We start from the raw sequence: 20801 nt of genomic DNA on the forward strand, positions 1-20801 counted from the left end.
ATGGCAGCAGGAAATCATTCCACAGTGACTGAGTTCATCCTCGCTGGGTGAACACAACAGGCAGAACTCCAGCCACTCCTTTTCTTCCTCTTCCTAGGAATCTATGTGGTCACAGTGGTGGGGAACGTGGGCATGATCACACTGATAGGACTCAATTTTCACTTGCACACTCTCATGTACTGTTTCCTCAGCAGCTTGTCCTTCATTGATCTCTGCCATTCCTCTGTCATCACCCCCCCAAATGCTGATGAACTTTGTGACAGAGAAGAACATCATCTCCTACCCTGAATGCATGACTCAGCTCTATTTCTTCCCCGTTTTTGCTGTCTCAGACTGTTACATGGCAGCTGCAATGGCATATGATCAATATGTTGCCATCCATAGCGCCTTGATTTACAATGCCGTCATGTCCCCTTAGGCCTGTTTCTCCCTGATTTGGGGAGTGTATATTATAGGCGTGGTTTGTACATTTTCTCATACAGCATGTACGTTGGGTTTATTTCTGTAAATTTGTTGTGATCAACCAGTATTTCTGTGATCTTCTTCCCCTCTTAAAGCTCTCCTGCTCTGGTACTTATGTCAACCAATTACTGATTCTAATATTTAATGTAGTTAATATCTTTGCCCCTAGCCTGACCATTCTTAGCTCTTACATCTTCATCATTGCCAGCATCCTCTGCATTCAGTCCACTTAGGACGGTCCAAAGCCTTTAGCACCTCCAGCTCCCACATCTCGACATTTGCTGTTTTCTTTGGATCTGCTGCATTCACGTACCTGCAGCCATCATCTGTCAGATCCACAGACCAAGGGAAAGTATACTCCGTGTTTACACTATTCTTGTGCCTCTACTAAATTCTGTGATCTACAGCCTAAGGAATAAAGATGTTTATGCTGCCCTGAAGAAAATACTAGAGAGAAGAATATTCTTTTAATTATAAATAATATGAGGGTGATTTATTAGTCTAAGTCATTGGTAATTATATTGTATAAATCGATTGTTTAATTTTAACTCATCTGTCAACATTTATTCCCACTTAGTGGGATTGTATTGACGTTAATGCCTATTCCCATGGCCTTTTGATGTCATTTCTCTGGATTTTTCTTTCATAAGTGTCATTGAGATGCAAATTAAAGGAAATACTAAAGATACATAGACCCGCTAATGCCATCACCATTACCACTTACCCTTTTTTCCCATACGATTGATAAAAACCCTCAATCAATAAAAATATCTTCTCCCAGTGGTCAGCAATCACCTTTGTTCTATGCAGTCAAAAACAACAAACATCATAGTGATATGATGACTGTACTCTTTAGTTTTTGCACATATCTAGTCTGGAAAGATGTCTTCACCCTCTTTTTTATTTTTCCTCCCCAAAGCCCCAGTGCTTTGTTGCATATTCTAGTTGTTAGTCCTTCTAGTTATTTTATGTGAGCTATTGCCACAGCATGGCTACCGACAGAGAGGTGGTGGTGTTCTGCACCTGGGAACCGAACCTCGGCCACAGAAGCAGAGCTTGCCAAACTTTAACCACTAGGCCATCAGGGCTGGCTCTCACCTTCTTTTTCTGAGTTATTTCCTCTATTTCTTACTTAATAAACTTAATCAGAACTTTAATATCTGTGTTACAGACCCACGTATGTGTTGTTATTGTGCTCAAGACAATATACCCCTGCTTTGAGATCTGTAATTCCAGTTTGTAGCAGTCTGTTTATTGTCCAAAGCTACATAGGACTGTTAATCTCCAACAAGGTAAACCCTTACACATATGATTCACTGCCATATCTCCATATTGCCTGCTACCTAGCAGGTCCTTGATAATTTCTTTGTTATTTATTTTTCCCCTATAAAATATTTATATGAAAACCAGTATGTATCCAACACAGTCTTCACCCATTAACCTCTTCAAGTGTTATATATGGCTTTTTTGGTTTTAGTTCAAATCAATTAAGCGTAAGTTTGGAAAATTCTTTAAGGATCTTTAAGGTAACTTGTTGTTTTTTCTATACAAGGATTAAGAGATAATAGTCCTGGGTTCCTTCTGTGGAAAGTCCCAATGCAGGTGTGGCAACTTGTGAATACTTGATTTCTTAAGTCATTAAACCCTATCAACAACCTAAAAGTCTCTGAAGCAAGTTTAATTTATTCTTGAATTCAAGTTGGCAACATTGGAGACTCAGAGATTTTCAGTAGATTTGAAATCTAAAACGTCAATGTAGCAAATCATGTAGCAGAGTGATGTCTAGGGTCCAAACAACCCCATCCAGGCCACTATATTTAGATTAGAAGATAACTTCACCTATGCTCGCAGAGAGGACATTCTTTGCTATTTAGACTAAAGAAGAGAGAGCATTAAATACATAAATATAAAGCCTTGGTTGCCACTTCCAACAGATACATTCTGCTCATTCTTTGTTGTTGTTTTTCTTAATTTTACGTTTTTGATCTTTTGGAGGAAGTGGTTAAGTTTCTCTGCTTGACTTCCAGTTTATGCACTCTGCTTTATCTATATGTCTATTCATAGTACTATCATGTACCACTGAGCAATTGGAGATACATCCTAATTGCTGCATCTCTAGGCAATCTCATCATTGTGCAAACATCATGGAGTGTACTTACACAAACCTACATGGAATAGCTTACTACACTTAGGTATATAGTACTAATCTTATAGGACCAGCATTGTATATGCAGTCCATCATTGACCAAAAGATCATTATGCAGTATATAATTGTATTCCAGTTATCCAACTTGTTGTTCATACAAATTTTTATCTGGAGAGAAGATAAGAGAATAAGTCACAATACTCAAGGGCTTTCCCCTGGGAACTCTAATCCTGTAGTGCTAGAAAATCAGAAAATTATCATAAAATAAATCTCATTGATGTGAAGTAAGCCTGGTCAAGATCTCCATCAATCACAGATCCTATCATTCTGAGCCAACCAAAATCCTAATCTCCATGTAGTTCTTTCTCCTGAGGTTGAGTTAAATGATTTTTCTAAGCGAAACCAAACTATAGGCTCATTTGGTGTTACCAGTGTACTTTGGATTAAACAATGTAAAATATGCCAAAATCCAACTTAGAAAAATATACCGTTAGAGGATATAAAGACCTAAATGTCATTTCCTCAGAGAATTCATCTTTGAAACACCAACTAAGTTACTTTCTACATCATCTCTCTCCTCTAGTTTTCAGATACTGCTTTCTTATCTTTTTAGCATTCACTTATTATGGTAATTGTATGAACTGAATGTTTATTCTTTTAATCTTCCTTTGCTGAATTGACTTAAGCTCTAATAGGGCATAGAGTAGGCACTCAAGAAATATTGATTGATAATTGTACCAGACACCTCTGGTAAACCCCTCACATCCTCTGACGGCCCCTCATTTCAGCTTCATATACATTTGTTTATTCTGTGCAAGTTCAATCTCAGCTTTCATTGATGGCATTTCATTTAAGTGTGCACCGTGGTTTTCTTTTTATATTTTTAAGTTACTTTTATTTTTAGAAAAGTGTTAAATTTATCAAACATGATGAAGGTAGTAGAATACCCATGTAACTAGTTGCTTCTATTATTAAAATCTTACATTAGTATGCTACAATAGTTACAATTAATGAACCATTATTGATACATTATTATTAACCATAGCCCATATTTATCCCTTAGTTTTTACCTAAGGCCCCTTTTCTGTTCCATGATCACATCCAAGACATCAAATTGCATTTAGTCATCATGTCTCCTTAGGTTCCTCTTAGATGTGATGGTTTGTCAGATTCTCCTTGCTTTTGATGACCTTGAAAGTTCTGAGGGGTACCAGTTATTCATTTTTGTAGAAGGTCCCTTAATTGGGAATTTTCTCTTAGTTTTTCTTATTGTTACACGCTGGCAATGGGTTTTTGCAAGGAACACCACAGAGGGGAAGCGTCATTTCACTGTATCATACCAAGGATAGATACTGTCAAAATTCAACATAACTTATCACTGTTGATATTAACCTTCTTCACCTGATTGTGGTAGTGTATATCTGGTTGCTGTGCTGAAAAGTCTCTTTTATTCCCGTCTTTTGTGTACTCTGGAAGGAGGTCACTATGTGAGGCCCACAGTTAAAGAGTGGGAACTCATGTTCCAACTCGTTCAGGGAAAGAATCTTTGAAACTCCAATCCCTACATGAAATATTTGGAGTTCTTCTTTGTGAGATTTTTCTCTTTCCTCATTTATTTATATAGCCAATCATTTATTTATATTATTAGTATAGACTCATGGATATTTACTTTATATTTTGGGTTACAGTTCAATGCTATTTTATTTAATTTTTTGCTCAAATTGTTTTAGTATTGGTCATTTGGAGCTCTTTCAGTTGATTCCTGTGACCCTTTGACAAACTGCATCAACCATCAATTGGTTTTTTTAATGATAACTTTCTGATTTTCTAGCACTACGAAATAACCCAGACTCATCATATATGTGTGTCCTACCAAGTCCCAGAACCAGCTATTACTCCAAGGAGTCCTGCTTCCTTTTATTGGAGAATGGCATTAGAAACCAAGATCTGGTACTAAATGTGCTTGCTGCTACCCTGGTGTCATTTTTTCCAGTCCCTCTCAGCTGACAGAGCAAGGAAATGCATATGCGTGTATTAATTTATGTTGATGCTAATATCCATAAATATTTCTGTATGTAACCATCTATATTAAGCTAAACATGTTCCTACTGTCTATAAATCTATTTCCTTAACACATGGATTATTCTAGCCTCTTCTCCTGTAAACTACAACTGAAAAAGTAAGAAATCTGGCTCCCATCTTCTCCCATCCATTTACTTAACTGTTCAATTCCAGTATGCATGTGCAGCAATAGCAGCATTGCCACTCAATACTCACATGGGAATCAACTTGATCAACTATAATACAATCTTTATGTTCAGTTGTTTTTCTTTTAGTTTCCAAAGCTAATTAACTTAATACATTTTCTCCACCTCCATCAGTCAGATTGTTTCATCTATTTGGAATACATTTAGATGGTTTTGTCACATTTTGCATCCATCCTGAGATCCTTGACCTTCTAAGTGGTTTTGGTTTTAAATTTGCATACATTGATGTTTACGCTTTGTGCTGCAAAGTTCATTGGCTTCAGTTAATGCATAGTGCCAAGTAGTCACAGTTACAGTATCATACAGAATTGTTTCACTACCCACCACTGCTAGAGCTGACACAGAATTTCAGCAGAGTTATTTCCATTGGGAACAACCCATATCCAGTAGGGACAGGAGCCTGTCTATAAATTTTCCATCTTCTGGTTCCTCAGCTGACTATATTAATCAGGGATCTCCAGAGAAACAGAGCCAATAATATATGTAGACATAGAGAAAGAGATTTATTATGAGGGATTATTTCATGTGATTTAAAGGCTGAGAAGCCCCAAAATTTGTTCTCTACAAGTGGAGATTCAGGAAAGGCAGTAGTGTAGTTCTAGCTCAAGCCTGGAGGCTTGAAATCCAGTGAAGCCAACTGTGTAAGTCCCAGACTAAGTCTGAAGTTCCAAGAACCAAAAGTTCTGATGTTCAAGGGTATGAGAAAATAGATGTCCTAGTTCAAGCAGAGAGAGTGAATTTGTCCTTCTTTCACTTATTTGTTCTGTTTAGGCTTTCAAACATAGACTGATGCCCACTTAAATTGATGAGGGCAATCTTTACTCAGTTTACCATTCAAATGGTAATATCTTCCAGAAACATCCACACAAACATACCCAGAAATACTGTTTTACTAGCTATCTGGGCATCCCTTAGCCCTATCAAGTTGACACATAAAATTAACAGTCGCAGTGATAATTCTAGGAGGCACAGTATGCATTCCTCAGCAAATGTTCATAAAATTGAACTTCCATTGTCTATAAGCAGCCTCTCAATAACATAATCTTAAATTGAATTTTTTTCATTCCTGTCTCACTCTCCTGTGTTCTCTGCTCCTGATCTGATTCCTGGATCTTCAGATCGGTACAAATTTCTGCTTTTAAAACAGTTTGTAAATATCTAGCAAAATTGAAGATAAGCACTGTTATACTATAGTAACTCTATTCCATGATATTAAACCTAGGACAAAACAAGTTTCTTAACAGCATTGTTTATAATCACTTCAAAATTCTTCAAGAGTAAAATAAAAAATGATTATAGTTTCATAAGATGAAATATCATATCACAATAAAATTAAGGATCTACATATAGTGAAATGGTTGAATCTCCAAAATATAATTATTAAAGAAAGATTGAGAAAATAGTACGTATCATATGGTTACATTAACTTAAAAAGTTCAAAACCTTATTTAAAAAACTACAGTTTAATGGCACATATATGTGGTAAAACTATAAAAATCGCAAGGATTTGTTTATTAGTATAAAGGCATGTACAGAAATTATTGTCAAGTATAATGAAATAATTTTACATATGTATGTATAGAGACATATTAAATATATACATATATGTGCTATATATGTACTACATAATTTTTTGTATGTTGACATTACTCTATATTTCAGAATGAAAGGGAAAATTGAAATAGGATAGAAATGACTAGATAAGAAAGAAAATATCAACCCAATAATTTATGTATGAAAATTCTCTGATAAAGGAATAATAAGGCAGAAATATATTGTTAGTTTAGAGAGGCCGACAAGGAACAACAGTATTGGAATGGCACCACTTGAAGGGACGATCAGAGGAAAACTAGAAACCCTCAGATAAAGATGTGGGATGTGCCTTCTATCTGTTCTTGAATCTCTCTCGCTCTCTCTTTTTAATTCATGTTCATAACAAACTAAATATATTTTAGTATTAAATTTACAGGTCAATTATTAAAAATTAATTCAATTAATTTGAATTAATAATTTAATTTGTATGTTATTTAAATTAATTTAAAAATAAACATTTATAAAATGAATAAAATTATCCTATTAATGTGTTGAAAATGGTTCAGTTTTGAAGTTGACTGTTTGAATATCACATACCTAACACATTTTGTTAACTAATATAGTAATATTGGACTAAATAAAATAGCCTCTAGGAAAAAGATTTTCATTTCACAGAAAGATAGCTTTGTTTATTTTTTCTTTTTGAGGAAGATTAGCCCTGAGCTAACTACTGACAGTCCTCCTCTTTTTGCTGAGGACACCTGGCCCTGAGCTAGCATCCGTGCCCATCTTCCTCTACTTTCTTTTTTTTATGTGGGACGCCTACCACAGCATGGCGTGCCAAGCGGTGCCATGTCCGCACCCGGGATCCAAACTGGTGAACCCAGGGCCTCCGAGAAGTGGAATGTGCAAATTTAACCACTGCACCACTGGGCCAGCACCAAAAGATAGCTTTGTTATATGTTCACCTCTCCTGTACATCGGAAGGTAAATGCATTTATTTACCAAATCCCACAATAGGAATTAAAATAAAACTCAAATACGATATCACTTATCCTTTTTTTAGTTGAAAAAAGTAAAGATACTTCCCCCAATAAAATAACACCCTCATAATTTAATATATTTATTTGAATATCTCTTAAATATAGTCAATAAAATAAAAGAGAGATTTTTAAAGTCTATTAAATAGAAAAATAGATATTAATTTTGCGGTAAACTTTATATGTTTGAAAATGCGAACTGCTCTCCCTATTCTCATTTTAAGGTTCTGATTTTGTTTATTTATTTATTTACAACAATATAAAATGCACAAATACATGAATGGAATTCAAAAATTCCATAAAATCAACTCAATATCCTCTAGATATTGACAAACTGATTCTAAAATTTGTATAGAGAGGCAAAAAAATGCAGAATAAACAACACAATATTGTAGGAGAAGAACAAAGTTGGAGGACTGACACTATATAACTTCAAGATTGTCTATAAAGTTAAGTAGTCAAGACAGTGTGGTATTGACATAAGAAGAGACAGATCAATGGAACTGAATGGAAAGCCCAGAAATGGACCCACATAAATATGGTCAATTGATCTTTGACAAAAGTACAAATGGTCATTTGATGAAAACAATATAGTCTTTCAACAAATGGTGCTGGGACAAGTAGACATGTATGGGTTTAAAAAAAAGAATGTAGGCACAGACCTTACAACTTTCACAAAAATTAACTCAAAATGGATTATAGACCTAAATGTAAAACAAAAACTATAAAACTCTTTGAAGATATCAAAGGAGAAATTCTAGGTGACCTTAGATTTGGTGATGACTTTTTATATATAACTCAGAAGACATGATCCATGAAAGAAAAAATTGATAAAATGGAGCTCATTAAAATTAAAAACTTCTACTCTGTGACTGACACTGTCAAGAGAATGAGAAGAAAAACCACAGAAGGGGAGAAAATCTTTGCAGAAGACATGTTTGGTAAAGCAATGTTATCTAAAATATATAAAGAACACTTTGTATAAATACATAAATAAAATATATATAAAATCTATAAATAAAATCTATAAAGAAAATATAAATATATAAAGAATTCAACAATAAGACAAACAACTGCATTAAAAAATGGGCACAAGTTGTGGACAGGCACCTCACCAAAGAAGATATACAGATGATAAATAAGTATAGGAAAGGGTGCTCGGCATTATGTCATTAGGGACTTGAAAATTAAAACAACAATGAGATACCACAAAACACCTATTTGAACGACTAAAATTGAAAAACTTACAATACCAAATGCTGGTGAGGATGTGGAGCAACAGGAGCTCTCCTTCACTCCTTCTGAGAATGCATAATTATACAGCCACTTTGGAGGACAGTTTGGTAGTTTCTCACATTACTAAACATAGTCTTACCACGTGATCCAGCAATTCCACTCCTTGGTATTCACCCAAATGTGTTGAAAACTTATGTCCACACAAAAATCAGCACACAAATGTTTGTGGCATCTTTATTCATAATTGCCAAAACTTTGAGGCAGCCAAGATATCTTAATAGGAGAATGGATAACAAAACTGTTGTACATCCACACAATAAAATAGTATTCAGACTAAAAAGCAATGAGCTACCGAGCCACAAAAAGACACTGAAGAACCTTTAATACATATTACTAACTGGAAGAAACCAACCGGAAAAGATTACATGCTGTCTTATTTCAACTATGTGATATTCTGGAAAAGGTAAAACTTTGGAGACAATTAAAAAATCAGTGGTTGCCAGGGGTTTAAGAGGAGGGATGATGAATAGGTGGAGTACAGAGGATTTTTAACATGATGCTATAATGATGGGTATATGCCATTATGCGTTTGTCAAATTCTACATAATGAACAACGTGAAGAGGGAACCCTAAAGGGAACTATGAACTTCAGGTGATAACATGTCAACTTCAGTTGATTGACTGTAACAAATGTACCATTCTGGTGTGGGATGTTGACAGTGGGGAAGGTGATATGGGATGAGGGCAGAGGACGTGCACAAGAACTCTCTGTACTTTCTGCTCAGTTTTGCTATGAACCTAAAACTGCTCTAAAACATAAAAACTTAAAAAAACACCATGCAACATCCCAGTTAAGATTATCCTATATAAATCTCTGAGTGGGGCCAGTACCTTTGAATACGATGGGCTTTCACTCCCAGAAGTATGCAAACATGCTATGTTATATGACATAGGTCAAGGGATCTCGCAGGTTAATGAAGGCCCGTAATAAATTGACTTTATATTATTTATTCATTTTTTGGTTTTAAACACTCCATTCTTTTTTGTAGTTGTTTGTAACTTTTTATCTTTCTTTTTAAAATAATTGAAATAGAATTGTCATATTATATTAGTTTTAAGTGTACAACATAATGATTCAATATATGTATACATTGGGAAATGATCACCATTATAATTCTAATTAACGTCCTTCCCCATACATAGTTACAAATTTTTGTTTTCTTGTGATGAGAACTTATAAGATCTATTCTCTTAGGAACTTTCAAATATCAATACAGTAGTATTAACTATAGTCACCAAGCTGTGCAATACATCCCCTGGACTTATTTATTTTATAACTGGAAGTTTGTACCTTTTGATCACCTAAACAGTCAGTTCTTAAAGGATAAAAGCAATATGTGTTCAATGCTTGAAATTTCTAAGGCTCTGGGAAATGCTATTCAGGGAATTATAAAGTGGGGATTTTGCAGGTTAGCATATCTGGAAGACGTATGGTTCAGTTCAATCCTATAAATATGATATGTATGGCAGGCTGCATGCTAGGTGGAAATAGAAAGAGAAATGATAAGTAAATTTTGCCTTCGTGGCTCTCACAACCTAGGGAAGATGTAGACGCTTAAACACACGATATAATACATTGATCGACGCTTTAGGTGCAGTGCAGCCAGAGTGATTTTGGAGTACAGGAAAGGGATGTCTATGTGTGAGTCCCACCTTTTCAAGATGTGAGGTCCTGTTCCATTTGTATATTTTGATGTATAGTAAGGGTCAGGCACAGTTATTCCCTAAAATACATATTCCCTTTGAAGCTGGTGAGTCCAGAGAAAACAGGCTCCTTTGTGAGACATTAGAAAACATCTAAAAATGAGAACCTTAGGATGAGCCTCATAAAATGCATTGATTACAGACAGGACCAACTCTTTGAGTACTGCTGGAAATTCTTATCACTAAAGATCCTTCCTTCTGAGGTCAGAGAGAAGGTAACTGACATTTACCTCACACCTACCACAAGACAAATGCCTTAAAGGCTTTCTCACTTAATGTTCAAGAGAACACTTTAAGGTGAACATTTTAACATTTTTTTAAGTTTAGGGAAATGAGAGTTCAGGGAAGTTAAGCAAAATGCCCAAGATTAGATAGTTAGAATGTGACCAGGCAGTCTAACCAAGGCCTGACTCCAAAGCCTGTGCCCTTCCTACATTTCTGCTAAACTGACTTTCAGTTAATCAAAAGGGAGCTTTTTATGGGTGGACCTGACATAACCAGGTGAGCCTTTTAAAACTGTTACTAGAGTTCAGAGACAGTATAAGCAGCAGCAGATACTCTCCTATAACCTTGAAGAAGGAAGTTTCTGTATGTATAGAGGGTCACATGACAGGGAATGACGGGCAGACTGTAAATGCTGAAGGCCTCAGCCTCAAGAAACTTAACTCTTTTTTTTTTTATAAAGATTGGCACCTTAGCTAATAACCGTTGCCAATCTTCTCTTTCTTTTCTGTTTTTTCTCCCCAAATCCCCCTAGGATATAGTTGTATATTTTAGTTGTGGGTCCTTCCAGTTGTGGTATGTGGGATGCCTCAGCGTGGCCTAATGAGCGGTGCCATGTCCGCACCCAGGATCCAAACCAGGGAAACCCCAGGCTGCTGAAGCGTGCGGACTTAACCACTCAGTCCTGGGCCGGCCCCAAGAAACTGAATTCTGTCAATAACCAACAATCTTGGAAGAGAATCCCAAGCCTCAGTTGAGACCACAGCACTGGTCAACACCTTGATTTCAGCCTGATGAGACCCCGAGGAGAGTACCCAACTAGGCTGCCTGGACTTCTCATCCATGGAAACTTTGGGATACGTGTGACTTAAGTCAATAATTTTGTGATAATTTGTAACTGAGCAATAGAAACGTAATACAGGGATTACATACAGTTTCCTGTGTAAGATACAAAAACCTAAAAATTGCTTCCCTGTAAATGCTGCCACAATTAATGTATAGAATGTTTTCACTACTACAAGTTTTCTCACGTCCGTTTGAAATTGGCCACCCTCCCCACATTTGGCAGCTTTCAACCACTAACCTGCTTTCTGTTACAATGTATTTCCTTTTCTAGATTTCAGATAAGTATAACTATGCGTTATGCAACCTTCTGTTTAATTGCTGAGTAATAATCCATTGTATACGCATACTACAACTTGATTATCAGTTTATGTGTTATAGACATTTAGGCTGTTACGAGATTTATAAATAAAGCTAATAAGAACATTCATACACATCTTTGAGTAGACATATGTTTTAATTTCTCATAGAGTGGAATTGCTGAGTAATGGATCTATGATAACTTTATAAGTAGCTGTGAAACTGTTTTGCAAAATATTGTGCTATGTCACATTCTTACTAGCAATGTAATGGAGGCCCAGTTAACTTCACGTCTTCTTCAGCATTCAGAAGAAATGCAGCCTTCAGAAAAAAGCATTCAGATGTGAATTACAGCTGCTTCAAAATTTTTCTTTTATCTTTGGCTTTCAACAGCTTGTCCATGATGTGTCTAGGTGTGGATCTATTTAAATATCCTACTTGATGTTTTTGAGCTTCTTTGGATGTGCAAATTCATGTTTTTCATCAAATTTGGGAGGTTTTCTGCCATTGTTTCTTCAAATATTCTTTTTTCTCCCTCACCTTTCTTCTCTCCTTCCAAGACTCTCATTATGCATGCATCAGTATAACTGATGATGTACCACATGTCTCTGAGGCTCTGTTCCTTTTTCTTAATTTCTTTTCATTCTGTTCCTCAGACTGTATAATGCCAAATTCCCTATATTCAAATTTGTTGTTTCTTTCTCTTGCCTGCTGAAGTTTGTTTTTAGCTCCTTGAGTAAATTTTTCAGTTCAGTTAGTATACTTTTCGACTCTAGAATTTATGTGATTTATTTTTCCACTTTTATTGAGATATAATTGACAGATAGCCCTGTATATGTTTAATGTGTACAGCATGATGATTTGAATTATATATATCATAAAACGTATTTGATTCACGTCTATAGTTTCTCTATTGCTAGTCTGTATTTGTTGAGGCACAGTCCTCATACTATGTTTTACTTCTTTATACATAGTTTCCTTTAAGCGTTTGAACATATTTAATATAGTAAGTCAAATATCTAGGTGTCCTTAAAGCAAATTTCTACGGATTTTTTTCATTTTTTTGTGTGAATGGGTCATAGTTCTTTATTTCTTTTGCATGTCTTGTACTTTTGTGTTCAAAACTCAGCCAAGCTTTCATTCACATTCTATGAAAGACCAACAGCTAACGTTTTATACTTAATGATGAAAGTCTGAATTATCTTCTCCAAAAATCAGGAACAAAAGAAGCACGTCCATTTTCACTATATCCATCCAACATTTTACTGGGGGTCCTGGAAATTGTCTTGAGTCAAGCTAAGAGGCATTCAAAGTGGAAAAAAAAGACACAATTTTCTATGTAGAAAATAACATAAAGTTTACCAAAACAAATGGCACTCGAGGTGGCTGGTCCCATGGCTGAGTGGTTGAAGTCCCACATGCTTGACTTTGGCAACCCTGGTTCATGGGTTTGGATCCCAGGTGGGGACCTACTCCATTCACCAGCCATGCTGTGGAGGCATCCCACATACAAAGTAGAGGAAGACTGGCACAGATGTTAGCTCAGGGTGAATTTCCCTCAAGCAAAAATAGGAAGATTGGCAGTGGATGTTAGCTCAGAGTGAATCTTCCTCATCAAACGAAAAGAAAAAAGATAACTGCTGAGACCAATGTAAAAGAGCATACTACCTATGTTTTCTTCTTGGAGTTTCATGGTTTCAGATCTGAAATTCAAGTTTTTAATCCACTTTGAGTTAATTTTTGTGTATGGTGTAAGATAGTGGTATAATGGTCAACTTTTATTCTTTTGCATGTGGCTGTCCAGGTTTCTGAACATATATTTATTGCAGAGGCTTTCCTTTCTCCACATATGTTCTTGCTCCTTTGTCAAAAATTACCTGTCCATAAATGTGTGGATTTATTTTTGGGCTCTCAATTCTGTTCCATTGATCTGTACATCTGTTTTTCTGCCAATACCATGCTATTTTGATTACTATAGATTTACAGTATACATTAAAATCAGTAAGTTTGTGATACCTCCAGCTTTGCTCTTTTTTTCTCTGGATGACTTTTATTTTTTAGGGTCTTTTGTTGTGCTATATAAACTTTAGGATTCTTTCTTCTAATTCCATGAAAAATGTCATTGGGATTTTGATAAGGATTGCCCTGGATGCATAAATTGCTTTAGGTAATATGGACATTTTAATATTGATGATTCTTCTAGTCCATAAGCACATAATATTTTTCCATTTCTTTGCGTCATCTTTGATTCCTTTCAACAACGTCATAGTTTTCACTGTGCAGGTCTTTTACCTTTTCCATTAAATTTATTCTTAAGTATTTTATTCTTTTTGTTGTGATTGTAAATAGGATTATTTCCTTGATTTCTCTTTCTGCTAGTTCATTTTTAGTGTATAGAAATGGAACATATTTTTGCATGCTGATTTTGTACTCTGTAACTTTATTATAGTTATTATTTATAATAGCATTTTTAGGGTTTTCTATACATAAAATCATGTCATACACAAATAGTGGCAGTTTTGCTTTTTCCTTTCCAATTTAAATGCCTTTTATTTTTTTTATCTTGCCTAATTGCTCTGGATATGAATTCTAATACTTGTTGAATAAGAGTGGTGAAAGTGGGCATCCTTGTCTAGTTCCTGTTCTTAGAGGGATAACTTTCAGGTTTTCATTGTTGAATATGATGCTAGCTGTGGGGTTGTCATATATAGCCTTTATTATGTTGAGGTACTTTCTTTCTATACCCATTTTATTGAGGTTTTCAAATCATGAATGGATGTCGAATCATGTCAAACGCTTCTCTTCATTTATTGATATGTACATATGATTTCCATTTTTCCTTTTTTTTTAGTGTGGTGTGTCATGTTGATTGATTTATTGTGATGAACTGTTCATGCACACCTGGAATAAATCCCACTTGATCATGGTGTATGATCCTTTTGATGTATTATTGTATTTGATTTACTCTTATTTTGTTGAGGACTTTTGCATCTGTGTTCATCAACAATATTGCCCTGTAATTTTCCTTTTTTGTGTTTTCGTTCTCTGGTTTGTATGAGGGTAATGTTGGCCTCATAAAATCAATTAAAAAGTGTCCCCTTCTCTTTGATTATTTGAAAGAGTTTGAGAGGACAGGTATTAAATCTTCACTGAATGTTTGGTAGAATTCACCAGAGAAGCCATCTGGTCTTCGACTATTGTTTTTTGGGAGACGTTTGATTTCTGTTTCAATTTCCTTACTATTGATTGATCTATTCGGATTCTCCATTCCTTCTTGATTCAGTTTTGAAAGGTTGTATAATTCTAAGAATTTATCCATTTCTTCTAGGCCATCAAATTTTGGGGCATATAACTTTTTATAATATTCTTTTATTAATTCTTTATATTTCTGTGATGTCTATTATAATTCCTCCTCTTTCATTTTGAATTTTCTTTATTTCACACTTTTCTCTTTCTCAATTTTTCTTGGTGAGACTAGCTAAAGTTTGTCAATTTTGTTTCTTTTCAAAACACTAGCTCTTAAATTCATTGATCTTTTCTATTGCCTTTTTAGTCTCTATTTCATTTATTTCTGCTATTATTTTTATTATTTCCTTCCTTCTCTTGACTTTGGGATTCACTTGTTCTTTCTGCCTAGTTCCTTTAGATGTGAGGTTAGATTGTTTATTTGAGACTTTTCTTCTTCTTGAGGTAGGCATATATTGCTATGTATTGCTATAAACTTGCCTCTTTGTACTGCTTTTGCTGCATCCCATAAATTTTGGTATGTCATGTTTTTGTTTTCATTTGTCTACAGGTATTTTTTGATTTCTGTATTCATCCAATTGTTGTTAAGTTGCATGTTGTTTAGTCTCCATATATTTGTGACATTTCCAGATTTCTTGTTGTAGTTGATTTCACTTCATATCATTGTGATCAGAAAACAAGGTTGATATGATTTCAACCTTCTTAAATTTAGTGAGACTTATTTTGTTTCCCAACATATGGTCTATATTTGAGAGTGTTCCATGTGCACTTGAGAAGAATGTGTATTCTGCTGCTTTTGGATGGAAAGTTGTGTTGGGCAATGTAGCCTTTGTTGAATTATGGATCTTTTTTCACTCACTCTAGGTTGAATGGGAGACACCAAGGAAGTATCTCATGATGATGATGTCACTGTCCTCAAGTGATTTTTAATAAAGATACAAAGCGATTCAGTGGAGAAAAGAAATCAATATCTTTTCATAAAATAGAGTTCAATTGACTGGAAATCTTTTTGATGTACACTTTGCACCACACACACAACATAATTCAAAATGGATCATAGACTTAAATATAAGATCAAAAAGTATAAATCTTCAGAAGAAAACCTTTACTACCTTGGGTTAGGCAAAATTTTCTGCATATGAATTGAAAAGCATGATTCATAAAAAAATAAATTGATGACGTAAATTTCACTAAAATTAAACATTTTTGCTCTTTCAAAGGCTTTATTGAGAAAATAAAAGACAAGTCACAGAACATATTTGCAAATCATATATCTGATAAAAATCTTGTATCCATAATATGTAAAAAAAATTCAAAACTCAATAGTCAGAAACTAAACAACCCATCAATTGGACAAGATATTTGAATTCACTACAGAAGATATATAGATGATAAAAAAAAAAAAAAAACATGAAGAGATACCACTATACATATATCAGAATAAGTAACGTTGAAAGTGTGACTAAGAATATGGATTGACTAGAACTGGCATAATCTGTGTGAGGGAATCTAAAATGATACAGTCAATTTAAAAAAACATTTTTTCAGTTTCTCAAAAAGTTAAACATACATCTACCACATCATCCATCCATTCTACACCAAGGTATTTAACCAAGGGAAATAAAAACATACGTTTATACAAATATTTGTACATAAATATTCACATTTCCCTTATTTACCAGAGCAAAATACCGAAATGACAGAAATGTCCATCAGTAGAAAACATTTTGTGGTTTATTTTCCAGTGGAACGCTAGTCATCAATAAAAGAAGTGAACAATTGGTACACACAGCAACATTGATGAATCTCAGAATAATACTTCTAGGCAAAAAGAGCCAGACCCCCATACCCCTAAAAGCACATCTACATGATCCCATCCATATAAAATTGTAGAAAAATCATACCAATCTATATTGACAGAAAGAAAATTATTGTTTTGCTAAGGGAAGGAGTGAGATATTATAAATGGGCAGGGGAAAAAGTTTGTAAAGAATGGATATCTTCATTAGCTTGATTATGATCATGGTTTTACATATGTGTATATACGTATATTTACTTATATATGCAAACATTTATATAGATAGTTGGATAGATATATAACACTTACCAAGTTATATATTTTAAAATAAATAGATAACTGTATGTCAATTATATCTCAATAAAGCTCAAGATCTCTCAAATATCAATTTCATATCTATCTTAAGGAAAACAATAGACTGTAAAATTTCCAGATACAATTTATCACAATATGTGATCTGTACTCAATCAGTAATTCAGAAAATCTTCTCTTTTTTAGTTCACAATCTTATGCAGAAAAAGCATTTAAATTAAGTTATTAGGTGTAGATTTCTTTCCAATATTAATTACATTGAAAATCTCTTGTCAAGGACACTTCAATTAAGTGTTTGCTATTTTCAAGCCAAAAGCCTCCATTTATTTCCTAATTTCTTCTGATAGGCTCTCAATGAAAACTTTCTGTTCATTTCTGATATTAGCTTTAAAATAGCAGAAGAGAAAAACTCCTTTATGCTTTAAAATCTTCTAGTTATTTAAAACGAGATAAATCCATAAGTAGCTCACCATGCTTTATTTCTTCTTCTTCTCACGTTAGGGAGAAAGGGTTTCTACAGCAACTGCCATGATTCTAATTGAAATATATCTTAAGCTGAACAAATAAATTACATATGTGTATGCTGAACAAATAAATTACATATGTGTATATGGATATATATGTATATTTGCTCTTTTACTTAAATGTATATATTTGAAAGAACAGTTAAGTGTAGAAACCCTAGGAAATTTCTTCCTCCTCTTTATAGCCCTTTCATTCCCCCATATACATCACTATATCTAATTCTAGTCTGAAAATTCTCAAAAAGGACAAACTTTTTTATTTTACAAATATTTTTAGTTCTCTTCAACAACAAAAATGATGATAAGACCTAATTATTATTTCATTCAGTAGTTTCTTTTATTACAGTATACTCATATTAACTGATTCTTGCTAAGAGGAAGACATGACCTAATGTCTCATAGCAGACAATGCAAAACTTGAAGCATGGCCCAGAAACTTAATCTATCGTGAGTGACTCCATCATTGGTGCTTGTTCTGGTTCTTCCCAGTATAATGAATCACGAAAGAGAGGGAGAGACTGGGTAGTTCAGAACCCTCCTTAGAGATGCATGTCTAAATTCTGTCTTCATGAATTAGTGAGTTCACAGCTTCTAAAATCACATTTTAAATGCAAATTATCATAGAAATAAACAAAATGAGATAATTGCCTAAGAAAAAGCAGTCTTTGTTCAAGCAATAGGGAGGAAGGGTACCAAGAAGGCAGAAAATAAGACACCAAAGGCAAATTTTGCTCTGGATTTCAATTTGGCCAAAGATCAGCCTAATATGCTCATGTCACTTATGGAACAAGCCACTTTGCTGAAATCAGTCAGGTTTTGCTGGTTGCCTCCTTTATTTCAAGCATAATTCTCATTGTTAATTTTGTAAAGAAAAATAACCCATGATCAAAGTAGTTCACCAATCAATGAAGAGCTAGATACACATAAAATCAAGAAATATGGTAATAACAACAGCAAATGCTTACATGAGGCTTACTATGTGCCAGGCATTAATGGTAGGACCTGTATTTATGAACTCATTTAATTCTCATAACTAAGCAATATGGTTTTTATTATCTCATTGTATATATGAGGAAACCGAGGCATGGAGACATTAAATATCTTCTTAAATATTACAGAATTAGGAAAAGACAAAACCAGGATCAGAGCCCAGGCAGTCTGACGTAATGAAATTTCTCTTAACCATTCAACCCTAAAACTATAGCTGTGGTATTCACACAGATGCCATAAGAACACAGAGCAGTGAGTTATGAATTCTGCCTTGGGACTCTAGGAAGGCTTTGCAGGAAAGGTTACATGGGAGTCTGACCTTTAATGATGAACAAAATCAGTCATGGAATAGAAGAAAGGAATGGATCCATGAACATCAGGCAAAGAGGTAAGAAGAAATATTAGAGGATGTGAGCTACTGGACGTGGTCAGGCATAACAGTAATAGAGTAGAGATTGGTGGAAAGAAAACTAGACAAAAGAGTAGAATTTCATAAAGTAAAGGACATCATGTAAAGCTAAGGAGTCTTAACTACAGAATAATCTGTGAACAATAGGCATCCATTCCAGGTGTTAATGACAAGTGATATTAGTCTGCACTGAGAGTACCTGGCCAGCCCAGGCACTGCATGTGCATTACACTAGCAAAATACAGACAGCTCTGCTCTGGTGAACTGATTCATACTTCATATCCACTGAACTTTGCATTTGGGCACAGACCAGTCTTGCTCAGAGGCCTCCTCTGCCTTGCAACTTACCTCCATGCCCTTTCTCTTTCATTTTCTGCGCTCATGCAGCAAATATGTGGTGAAGAGGGGACAAAATCATAAGATTTCCAGTTTCCTTGTTTTCATTCTTTCCACTATACTACTATTTTTTTCCTCAGTCAGAATTATACTACCATGCTGACTGATACACCTCTAGAGGTCTTTAATTTTCTCAAGTTAAATGCACAAGTCCCTGTGCATGCTAATCTACACAAGGTAGAAACTGACAGAACTAAAGAGGTAAGCTTCAGGAGAAACAGAGATCCTGCTTTAGAAAATGATTCCTAGTCTGAGAAGATGATAGACCCACAACCACCCCTGGAAAAACTTGGAGGAACAGATTAAGACATATTTTATTTTACTGAGTGGGAAATTTCATGGTTAGCAGGATGTGATTGATGTTCACACACATAAGCCACAGTACCACAGGACTCATGATCAGTAAAACAATGAGAATCTCAACATCACCTGTTCACAGAATCAAATGATCATTATCACTTCCTTCAATCATTATCGCTTCCTTCAATCACCAAAATTCTCCAGGTATTGATCTGCCATTTATGCAGCCACTTACTTTGTGTTCCATGCTAATGTTGGTAAAATGACGTCCAGAGGCTCATTGACGTGCAGAGGCTCTACCCCTGTTCAGACTCCCTGGCACAACCTTATGCAAGTTTCTCTTTACTTCTCTGCTCAAACCTTCTCCATCTCCTTGCCTGCCTCCTCCTCCTCCAAACCAACCCTCAGTTGAGTCTTTAATCCTTCTCTCAACCATGTCTGTTTTTGAAAATTTTAAAAGGGGATATAAAAATGAAATTGGGATGAGGTATCTGCAGTGCCAATTTGTAGGATAAGGTGTATAGTCAGAGAATATTGCTTTGTGTTCATCTCCTCTATTTTGTTTTCCTAACTGGCACCTTTTACAACAAATGAAATTCCTCTGATCTCCTATAATTCATTATAGAGATTTAGTGACACATCCTGAATTCTGTTCAGCTTTAGGTCTTTTTAAAATATCCATTTTTTATTAAGGCTAGGTGATACTTAGGTAATCCTGGAGTTTGTCTTGTTTTTAATGTGTGGCTACAGTATATTCCAGAAAACAAGTATTAATCTATTCCATATTTTTGGTACCAAGATACTGGGAGATCCAGTCCTAGCACTACCAAGATATTGCGTTCATAACCCTGAAACGGTCAATGTTACAAGAGGAAGACGCTATCACTGGATAAGATCCATAAAGAAGAACAACAAATGCTCTCATTCTACTTCACTTGGTAATAGCCCAATTGCTTTTTTAGAATCTGTCATTTATGGTGATGAGAGAGAATTGAACTAGAAGGGAATTTTGA

General features: G+C 34.9%; 1 pseudogene; it reads left to right on the forward strand.

Moving 5' to 3' along the window:
• Window positions 1-933, forward strand: LOC103562103 (olfactory receptor 8G5-like; annotated as a pseudogene).
• The last annotated feature ends 19868 nt before the right edge of the window (window positions 934-20801 follow it).

The sequence above is a fragment of the Equus przewalskii genome, chromosome 6, assembly GCF_037783145.1.
Source record: "Equus przewalskii isolate Varuska chromosome 6, EquPr2, whole genome shotgun sequence".
Classification (NCBI taxonomy): domain Eukaryota; kingdom Metazoa; phylum Chordata; class Mammalia; order Perissodactyla; family Equidae; genus Equus; species Equus przewalskii.